Source organism: Gigantopelta aegis, chromosome 12, assembly GCF_016097555.1.
Source record: "Gigantopelta aegis isolate Gae_Host chromosome 12, Gae_host_genome, whole genome shotgun sequence".
In the NCBI taxonomy this organism is placed as follows: Eukaryota; Metazoa; Mollusca; class Gastropoda; order Neomphalida; family Peltospiridae; genus Gigantopelta; species Gigantopelta aegis.
The window spans coordinates 39,600,803-39,612,404 of NC_054710.1; the positions used below are offsets into that span (position 1 = coordinate 39,600,803).

At 35.2% G+C, this 11,602-nt stretch overlaps 2 protein-coding genes across 2 annotated transcripts in view; one reads left to right on the top strand and one right to left on the bottom strand.

Moving 5' to 3' along the window:
- Positions 1 to 8,363, bottom strand: part of LOC121386224 (endo-1,4-beta-xylanase 1-like) — a 104,264-nt gene extending 95,901 nt beyond the window's left edge. The window contains exon 1 of the mRNA XM_041517055.1: positions 8,271 to 8,363. The gene's annotated coding sequence lies outside the window, so the exon portion shown is untranslated. The remainder of the gene's footprint in view (positions 1 to 8,270) is intronic.
- Positions 1 to 11,602, top strand: part of LOC121386223 (persulfide dioxygenase ETHE1, mitochondrial-like) — a 74,541-nt gene that overhangs the window by 45,518 nt on the left and 17,421 nt on the right. The window lies entirely within an intron of this gene.

The window sequence follows — 11,602 nt, forward strand, 5'->3', positions numbered from 1 at the left end:
ATCTTCGAGACCCAGTCTGCACTCATTCTTACTGTTTGTTTCAAGTGTAAACCTAAGATGAAAGAAAGAAGTGTTTTATTTAACGACGCACTCAACACATTTTATTTACGGTTATATGGCATCAGACATATGGTTAAGGACCACACAGATTTTTTTAGAGGAAACCCGCTGTCGCCACATAGGCTACTCTTTTTACGACAGGCAGCAAGGGATCTTTTATTTGCGCTTCCCACAGGCAGGATAACACAAACCATGGCCTTTGTTGAACCAGTTATGGATCACTGGTCGGTGCAAGTGGTTTACACCTACCCATTGAGCCTTGCGGAGCACTCACTCAGGGTTTGGAGTCGGTATCTGGATTAAAAATTCCATGCCTCGACTGGGATCCGAACCCAGTACCTACCAGCCTGTAGACCGATGGCCTGCCACGATGCCACCGAGGCCGGTAAACCTAAGATGAAGCAATTAATAATGAACAATGATTCTGCAGACGGTCATTCTCACACGCAGTTTAATACCAATATATTAGTGCATATAAAAGATCCCTTGCTACTAATGGAAAAATGTAGCAGGTTTCCTCTCTTAGACTGTGTCAAAAGTTACCAAATGTTTGACATCCAATAGCCGATGATTAATAAATCAATGTGCTCTAGTGGTGTCGTTAAAAAAAACATACTTTAACTTTTTGACCTTGTGGTAACTTTAGTACCAATATATTGGTTTTAGCCTTATGGTAACTTTAGTACTAATATATTTGTTTTGGCCTTGTGTTAACTTTAGTACCTATATATTGATTTTGACCATGTAGTAACTTTAGTACCAATATATTGGTTTTAGCCTTGTAACTTTAGTACCTATATATTGGTTTTGGCCTTGTGGTAACTTTAGTACCTATATATTGGTTTTGTCCTTGTGGTAACTTTAGTACCTATATATTGGTTTTGTCCTTGTAGTAACTTTAGTACCTATATATTGGTTTTGGCCTTGTGGTAACTTTAGTACCTATATATTGGTTTTGGCCTTGTGGTAACTTTAGTACCTATATATTTGTTTTGTCCTTGTAGTAACTTTAGTACCTATATATTGGTTTTGGCCTTGTAGTAACTTTAGTACCTATATATTGGTTTTGGCCTTGTAGTAACTTTAGTACCAATATATTGGTTTTGGCCTTGTGGTAACTTTAGTACCTATATATTGGTTTTGTCCTTGTAGTAACTTTAGTACCTATATATTGGTTTTGTCCTTGTGGTAACTTTAGTACCTATATATTGGTTTTGGCCTTGTGGTAACTTTAGTACCTATATATTTGTTTTGTCCTTGTAGTAACTTTAGTACCTATATATTGGTTTTGGCCTTGTAGTAACTTTAGTACCTATATATTTGTTTTGTCCTTGTAGTAACTTTAGTACCTATATATTGGTTTTGGCCTTGTGGTAACTTTAGTACCTATATATTGGTTTTGGCCTTGTGGTAACTTTAGTACCTATATATTGGTTTTGGCCTTGTGGTAACTTTAGTACCTATATATTGGTTTTGTCCTTGTAGTAACTTTAGTACCTATATATTGGTTTTGGCCTTGTAGTAACTTTAGTACCTATATATTGGTTTTGTCCTTGTGGTAACTTTAGTACCTATATATTGGTTTTGTCCTTGTGGTAACTTTAGTACCTATATATTGGTTTTGTCCTTGTAGTAACTTTAGTACCTATATATTGGTTTTGTCCTTGTGGTAACTTTAGTACCTATATATTGGTTTTGGCCTTGTAGTAACTTTAGTACCTATATATTGGTTTTGGCCTTGTGGTAACTTTAGTACCTATATATTTGTTTTGGCCTTGTAGTAACTTTAGTACCTATATATTTGTTTTGTCCTTGTGGTAACTTTAGTACCTATATATTGGTTTTAGCCTTATAGTAACTTTAGTACCAATATATTTGTTTTGGCCTTGTAGTAACTTTAGTACCTATATATTGGTTTTGGCCTTGTGGTAACTTTAGTACCTATATATTGGTTTTGTCCTAGATTGTACAGACTTGTGAACTTTATTACCAGTATATTTGTTTTGGCCTTGTGCTGACTTTTGTCCTCGGAGTTATAAATTTGATATGTAGGTTAGTTCCTGGTCAGTAATGTTTGCCGTGACATACTGAGATCACGTTTCACATCATGGAAAGCCTTGACCAGCATGTACCGGTACGTTTTTACCTGTTCCTACATGTATGATATATACCTGTTACTGGGTAGGTATGGTAGGGGCAATATTTTGGCATGCTTCCATATCAGAGGAACAGTGCAAGCACAAATGTCATGGACTCGGCCTTGTGACATCTCCACAGAGTTCAGTGTGAACTTGGTACTGTTTTATAGCTTAGGGTTTTTCCAGAATTGATCGTTTTTGGCAGGCATTAAAAAAAAAAAACTCCCAGAAAACCAAAACATAACAGGTATATATATATATATCCATCACTCTAAAACTAAGAAAATTTTCAACAAATTTGCAAACCTAACTATCATAAAATAATTATTACAGACACCCCCCACCTGAATATGGAATGACCCTTAAACAAAAATTTGTTAATCTTTTAACTTATTTTTGTGCCGATATTCAATTTAGGTTGCTATTGGATATCAAACATTTGGTACTTTTTTTATACGAAATCTTAGAGAAAATCTATTACATTTTGACATGCACTTAACAACAAACAGGACAGCACATACCACAGCCTTTAATAGTCTAATATAGTGGGTTTCCTCTAAAGACTGTACGTCAAAATTATCACGTTTGACATCCACTAGCCGATGATCAGTAAATCAGTATTTTTAGACGCACGCATGCACAACACCAAATACTGTTAAAGTTTGTTTTGTTTAATGACACCACTAGAGCACATTGATTTATTAATTATCCGCTATTGGATGTCGAACATTTAGTAATTTTGACAAATAGTCTTGGAGAAGAAACCCACTACATTTTTTCATTAGTAGTAAGGGATCTTTTATATGCACCATCCCACAGACAGGATAGCACATACCATGGCCTTTGATGTACCAGTCGTGGTGTAATGGCTAGAAAGAGATAGCCAAATGGGCCCATCGTCCAGGATCAATCCTAAACAGACCACACATCAAGCGAGCACTTTATCACTATATAAAAAAATATATAGATACAAATACATGCATGCAGACACTTACATACACATGTAGATTCACATGCACATGCACACACGCGCATGCACACACACACATACACAAACACACACACATACACAAACACACACACAAATGCACACATACACAGACACACACACACACAAGCATACACATACACACACACACACACACACACACACACAGACACACACATACACACACACACACACAAACATGCATACACACACAAACACACATATACACAAACAAGTACACTGCACCCATGTTACCAGTCACGTACAAAGTAACTTTCATTTGTAAACATTATAATATTCTCCTTAAAGCACACAAAAATATAGATCATTATTTGTATGATTTGTGGGAATTTTTTTTAGCTATTTCTATATCTTCAGAGCCTCCATTGTGGTTAATCACAAGCATATCAGAACAACATGTTTAAAAAACCCTAATAATTGTTATCAGGATTAACCGGATTTAACCATATACACACTATGTCCGTCATGCCTGACCGCTGAATTGGCCAGCCATGACCCCGATCATATTCACTATACAAACATGACACATCTTCGTACATGACATTGCACTCCAAAGTACCCCGCTCTTTGTTAAGACTGATAGGTCGGAGGTGATGGGTTCACACCCCTGTACCGGTTTCTGGTTTCGATAAGAGGTTTCTGGTTTCCATAGATGTATGGGCTCCCATTTTATGCAGGAGATAGGGTGGTGGAAGGCTTATTTTTGCTCAAATTAAACAGAAATTTGTGAATCCTGAAGGGGGGGGAAATGTTTTATTTAACGACGCACTCAACACATTTTTATTTTATGGTTATATGTCATCAGACATATGGTTAAGAACCACACAGATATTGAGAGAGGAAACCCGCTGTCGCACTTCATGTGCTACTCTTTTTCGATTAGTAGCAAGTGATCTTTTATATGCACCATCCCACAGACAGGAACGAGAAATAGCCCACCGACGGGGATCGATCCCAGACCGACCATGCATCAAGCGAGTGCTTTACCACTGGGCCACATCCTGCCTCTTCATGAATCGGGATAACAAAGTTTATTCATATTTGAGTTACAACCAATCGGTGGATGATTAATAAATCTATTTGCTCTAGTGGTGTCATTAAATAAGAAAAAAATTAAATCTAAAAAAAATCTAAAATGAGCTTCACCTTGGGCAACAAGATGTTAGAAATCTTCTTAGCTTGATTTGATCAAAACAAACGACTCAAAAACACATTAACACCCTGAGCTATTTTTGTTCCATTTCCGACGTCATGTCAACTTGTAGGTTTTCAAATGTGACATTTAAAAAAAAAATTCGAATATTAATTATCTAATGTCATGATGACATTTGTAGCAGTAAAGTCTACAAAAAATAATTAAAATGCATCTGTGTTTTATAGGTTTTGCGTTGTAAATTTTAATGGTGGGTGGTGGTGGGGGGGAGCTATTTTAAGTAGAAATGCTGAAAGCTCTGTTAAACATTTTATATCAAAGAAGAAAAAACTACATTTTTTTTCTTCTTTTTTAAAAATATTTTATTGTCCCCAGAATATAAAATGTCGGGTTGGGGTGCCCTGAGCTCACTGTCTCGTTGAATGGCACTACATAACTTAATCCCAAGACTTGAAGGCCTGCTGTGTAATCTCAATTTTACGTGCACATTTTACATTTATTTGAACAGGGCTTGAAATAGCGCTCTGCGAAAAGCCAAAAGCAGTTCATTTTTTTATAACTGGCAGGTGAAATCGAAATTCACGTGCTACAATTATCAAAAAAGAGCAGGCCATTTCTTAAGAGTAGATTTACGTACGATTATCTTATCTGAAATTTAACTCAAGATTCTGTTATAATGTTAATTCCATAATGCTCAGAAATATATCTCTGAGGTCTTAATTTTTCACACATTATCCCCAAACCATATCCTGTCTTTTATTTCCAGCAGGCCTTATTTTTTTCTTAGCAGGACATATTTCTGTTGGCCTGCTATTTTGAAAATATAACAGCAGGCCATATTTTACTTCCTGTATCGACCCCTGTCACTTGTCCTTGGGGAAAAATACATGTAAATACCCTTCAAATCTAGTTGAAATGATAACAAAGCGACATGCATGCATATTTACTATTTCTGCTTTGCTTGGTACACCGACCGGCCTCGGTGGCGTAGTGGTTAGGCCATCGGTCTACAGGCTGGTAGGTACTGGGTTCGGATCCCAGTTGAGGCATGGGATTTTTAATCCAGATACCGACTCCAAACCCTGAGTGAGTGCTCCGCAAGGCTCAATGGGTAGGTGTAAACCACTTGCACCGACAAGTGATCCATAACTGGTTCAACAAAGGCCATAGTTTGTGCTATCCTGCCTGTGGGAAGCGCAAATAAAAGATCCCTTGCTGCTAATCGGAAGAGTAGCCCATGTAGTGGCGACAGCGGGTTTCCTCTCAAAATATGTGTGATCCTTCACCATATGTCTGACGCCATATAACCGTAAATAAAATGTGTTGAGTGCGTCGTTAAATAACACATTTCTTTCTTTCTTTGCTTGGTACACCTGTCAGGCCCTGACTTGATACTGTACCAAACCAAAGTCAACAGGGCTTAACTGCATGTGTTTACATAACTTAGGTTTGACTGTTTGCGTAACACATGTAAATCGTGGTAGCTATTGAAGCCTTCGTTGCAAATGCTGATACGTTGTGGACATAGCATAAATATTGCGGCTGCAATGTAATTTCATTGCATTAGAAGTACTGTTTGTCGATTATTTGTGTTTACACGATTTAGGTTTGACTGTTTGCGGAACACCATTAAAAAGTACTAGGTATTAAAGCCACTATTGGAAACGATAATGTGTTACGGACATTACACAAATATATTGGCTGCAGTGTAATTTCATTGCATTAGAAGTACTGTTTGTCGATTATTTGTGTTTACATGACTTAGGTTTGACTGTTTGCGAAACACCATTAAAAAGTACTAGGTATTAAAGCCACCGTTGGAAACGATAATATGTTACGGACATTACACAAATATTTTGGCTGCAGTGTAATTTTGTTGCATTCGAAATACTGTGCATCGATTTTTTTTTGTGTTTACATAACTTGGGTTTGATTGTTTGCCTAACATTGTTAAATAGTAGTAGGTATTAAAGTCACTGTTGAAAGCGATGATATGTTACGGACATAAAAGTTTCGGCTGCTGTGTAATTCCGTTGCATTTGAAATACTGGGTCTCGGTTATTTATTTAGTTTAAACATTAAAGGGATGTTTCTGCCTAACAGTAACATACTTTTTGGTGACTAAAATTAATTATTAAATATATTTTCTTGTTTAAAATACCAATTTTACTGAACATTTTGTTTTCAAAATCTATAGTGATCTATTTGTGTAATATAATTGTAAAATGATTGTGTAATGACAGGTGCAGATGCAGGATTGCTGAAAGTGTGTGTGTGGGGGGGGGGGGGGGGGTGTCCAAATGTGATAATTAATCTCTCCTTTTACACAGAACAGTTAATATATTCACGGTTCCCCTTCAAAGGTTATGCTCGATTTTCAAAAAGGGACTCCTGGACCACCCCTTGATCCGCTACGGAATGATCTCTGAAACTTGTGCGGTTAATCGTGATGTGATACTGAACAAGATGTTCTCTGAATGTCTCCACAAACATGATGTTTGTTGTCATTCTAATGTCTGTAGTAGCTTTCACCTCCAAATAATTTAAAATGTACAAAAAATAAAATATATATTACAAAGTAAAATGAAAAATATCTGTTGCAAACATTAATTACCACATGACTGCAAATACACTGATATACAGACATTAGTATTCTAAATGTATTGGCAGGACGTAGCTCAGTGGTATGGCGCTTGTCTGATGCGTGATCGATGTAGGATCAATTCCCATCAGTGGCCCCATTGGGCTATTTCTCGTTCCAGCCAGTGTTCCACAACTGGTGTTACAAAGGCTGTGATATGTACTATCCTGTCTGTGGGATGGTGCATATAAGCAGATTTCCTCTCTCAATATCTGTGTGGTCCTTAACCATATGTCCGTCCGAGGCCATATAACCTTAAATAAAATGTGTTGAGTGCATTGTTAAAATATTTCCTTCGTTCTAAACAAGAAAATGTATTTAATATGTTATTTAACTCACCAAAAAGACTCTTATTAGTGGCAAACATCTTACAATAGCTGCAAACTTAGTACAATCACTTTAAGGTTAAGATTAGTGTCACTTTTAAACTTAGACTTAGAATTTAAGCATTTTCTAGCACCTTATAATAATATCTAAATCTATTATCTAGCGGAACATATTTCCAGGTGGTTTATGTTTGTCAAAATGCTAGGTCCCAATTATTTGTTCAATGTGAACATGGAGATTAGGGTTAGTGTCAGTTTCTGAGTGACCGACAAGTGCTTTATTACATAGTGTGGACTTTAAGGTTGCATAGTACCAAAGAAGAGAGTTTCGTATCAAAGTTTGAGGTGCACCGTCAAATATTTACGGAGTAGAAGCAGCTGTGGGTTTTATTGGTAGTAATATGTGACATTGATTATTTGTGCAAATACTATTATCCACTGACAATAAATAAATACACTTTTATTTGTTATACAGTTGTTATGCAGTATATATCACAGGTTGAAACTACTGCGGGGTACCCCAAAAATGGAACTGCAATTTTCAGCAAAAATGACAGTTGCTATTAAAAACATTAATTAAATCTCTTAAATGATATGTGACCTACCATTTTCTTGCATGTAGATTAGATGTGAGGTGCCACACTTTCTATTGCTATACTTCCTGAATGTGTTGAAACGCTGCTTATAGCAATTGATTTGGTCTGCTAGACATAATATGTGTCTCTCTCTTACACACACACCCCCCTCACCCACTCCCCATTAAACACAAATAAATACATTGTATATAAAAATGCATTCCAACAGAAAATTGTGTTATTGTGGTGCACATTGAAATGTACCTGTACAGCCAATCCTGCTTTAGCAGCCACCTGTATTATGTAGCCACCTGTGTTAAAAAGCCACACTTTTATTCTCCTAGTCATCTAATATAGTGTAAACTGACCTGTATTATGCAGCCACCGGTGTTAAAAGTCCACACTTTTATTCTGTTAATGGTGAACACCCAGAAATTATCTCCCCCTTAGAGGTCGCGTCGTCACTATACACCCTAGAGTCTCGCTTTAAACAGCTGTTTGGTAGTGTGATTTGAAGCCACTGGTCGTATAAAAAGTGGTCATATTTTTTCAGACGATGATGCATTGCACAAAGAATGTCTGGACTGCATAACGGATCTAAGTATATGACAAAATACAACAACAACAACAAAAAACAAACAAAACAAATGGTGAATCGCTGATAAACGAGGCGTTTGTATGTCATTGCCAACATTTATCCATTCTCGGTGTGTGGATTTAAAACAAAATTACTTATTTATATATTATTTGAATAAAATCTAGGCTGGTTGAAATATTATATTTTCTTCCTTTTATGTATGCTATGTGGACATTTGTTTATTTGTGTGTTTTGTTCACTGCTTTTTGGTGAGGGGCAGGGTTTAGGTGGGTTCGTCCTACACCCCCATGGCATTCATCATGTTTGTTGTCGATTATTTAATTAATTAATTTATTTATTTTTAATCAATAATTTCACAGACTAAAAGAAAAAATGTTTTAGAAACCACCCTTTTTTATTTACCGGGGTATGTACAGGGCCAGCGGAGTGTATTTGAAAGTGGGGATGGGGGGAGTGGGGGAGAGAGAGAGTGGGGTACTTATAGTGTGCTGTTTGAGGGCCCGAAAAGGTTGTGGTGTGTGAGAGACCCAGAAGAGTTTAGAGACAGACAGGGACTAAGACAGACAGGGAGAGGGAGATCGGGGGGAAGAGAGAAAATAATAGTTTGAGGAGAGTGGTGAGTGAGTGAGTGTGAGTGTATACATGTATTTGAGGGCCCGAACCTGTTTTTTAAACCCGTAACAAATTTAAAATTTTTTGTCATGTTCTGAGATGTTGTACAAAAAATATTAAATTCATTTCATTATTGGTTATTCTTTTTTAAAGAGACTGTGGTAAAACTTGTTTTGCAATGTGATATTTGATTAAATGCTTTAGGCATAACAGGACAAACTGTTTTGTTTTTACCTTCTGGTGACAGTATCTATGCCCCCCCCCCCCCCAAAAAAAAAACTAACCATAACTGAGATGTTGTAAAAAAAAATACTTTCTTTCAAATTATAACCTAGATATTTTTATTTACATAAATATCCTGACCCCCCAAAAAAAAAAACTGGAAATACTTTCCAAATTATACCTTGAATGTTACAAAAAATAAACTTTCTTATTTTTTTTCCCTTTTTTTTGAGAGGGTGGGGGGGGGGGGTGGGGGGGTGGGGGTGGGGGTCTCTTTTTATTCTTTGTTTTTTTTTTTATTATTGCCTAACTGGACTATTTTGGACAAATGTAGCAAAATCCCCACATTTCATTCTCCAGTGACTGTTTAAGCCTATAACAGTTTATAATACTTTCACTTTTTGGGGGAGTATGTTGACTACATTGTGATCAATTCTAGCATGGCATTGAAAACCCCCACACTGTTGCACTGAAAATATAAATACCAGATAGGTATTGTTTATGTACAGTTTATCAAATACATGTACATGCTAAGCAAGTAACTCATACATTGAACATGAAACAAGCCATGTGTGAATACTGCATGTAATGCATCTCTTGAAATTAATGTAAGTAGTGTTAATTGGTGTTGTACCTATATTCACTTTAAACTATTAGTAAACCATAAATTAAGTGTACTTTTATATATAGTCATAATTATTTCTTGCTGCATCTGGTTTTAGAAATCCACATTTGTAAAATAGCAGTATTTTGTTTCTTTAATTTATAATTTATTACTTTTGCAGCCTTTGGAGAGAAAAAATAGTATAACTCTAAAGCAGTTTTCAATTGTTGTTAATTTCATTATCAGTGGAAATCATGGAAAGTCATGAATTTTCTTGGTAAATAAGTGTATGAACCATGATAAAGATGATTTACATTGGACTTTTCTTAATATAAGTACTGAAAAGTATAAAATTTAGATACCGGTAGGTCAAATAGATTTATGTTAAAACAGGCTTAGTGAAATCAGAATTCCTATCAGATTATGTCATTTTGTACACACAAATTAAATTATTTACATTAACAAATTATAAATATTGAAAAATACTACTACTATCATTTCTAATTTCATGTAAATGTGTATGAAAAAGCATTGTTATATTTCTACTTACATGTGAAGAAAAAATTTAAATTAAGAACAAAAAAACTATATATTTAATATTTTAAATTTCCTATTTATTTTTCATCATTTGAAAATTTAATATTTATTTCTGTAATTATATATGTATGTTATTGATTTTTTTAAATTTATTACATGTATACATATAAACATTTTTAATTTTTTTTATTTTACATTGAATATATATTTATTTATTTATTTATTTATGTATTTTATTTATTTATTTTGTTTGGGTTGGGTTGGGTTGGGTTGGGTTTTTCATTTTTTTTTCATTGAAATAATTTATTAAAAATAATTGTTGACAAATTTGGTTGAATTTACTCTACTCTGCAAACGAATAATTTGTGGTTTTAAACACGTATATCTTCATATTAAAATCGCGATAACAAACATTGAATAGTAAATGAATGAATGAAGGTTTAACGACACCCCAGCACGAAAAATACATCGGCTATTGGGTGTCAAACTATGGTAAACAAATAACATTGAATAGAACCCGGAAGTAAACAGCGAAGAATGGAACGTGGCGTTTTACAAATTAAAACTTTATTAAATGCTGTTACCGTTTTTTTTATTGCAAACACTCAAGTATTATTAGTCAAATATGTACACATTTAATGGTTTTGGCATGGTAGATATATGATAGAAAGTTGTAAGAACGGTAGGGAGTAGCCTACGTGGTTGGGGAAAACCCACGATTTAGCTGGACAGGATTTTGTTCTCTTTTATTCTTCAATTTTTTTTTTTTTTACTACCAACTGCGGAATTTCGTAGATTTTTATTATTTACTTAAATTTTTAGCCGTTCTACGCTTTAGTCACATACACGCTCACAATTAAGTCGGGAATAATAGAGTGGATCTACCGATCGGTGCTTTACGACAATACAAATTTAGAAAAAAGAATGGTGTATAGTGCACGAGCACCACCTGTCAGAAAGTCTCTGATTTTTCGCCATTCATTTAATATAGTATAAACTGACCTGTATTAAACAGTCACCTGTATTAAGAGACCACATTTTTATTCTCCTAGTTCATCTAATATAGTATAATAACTGACCTGTATTAAGCAGCCACCTGTGTTAAAGAGACCACATTTTTATCCGCC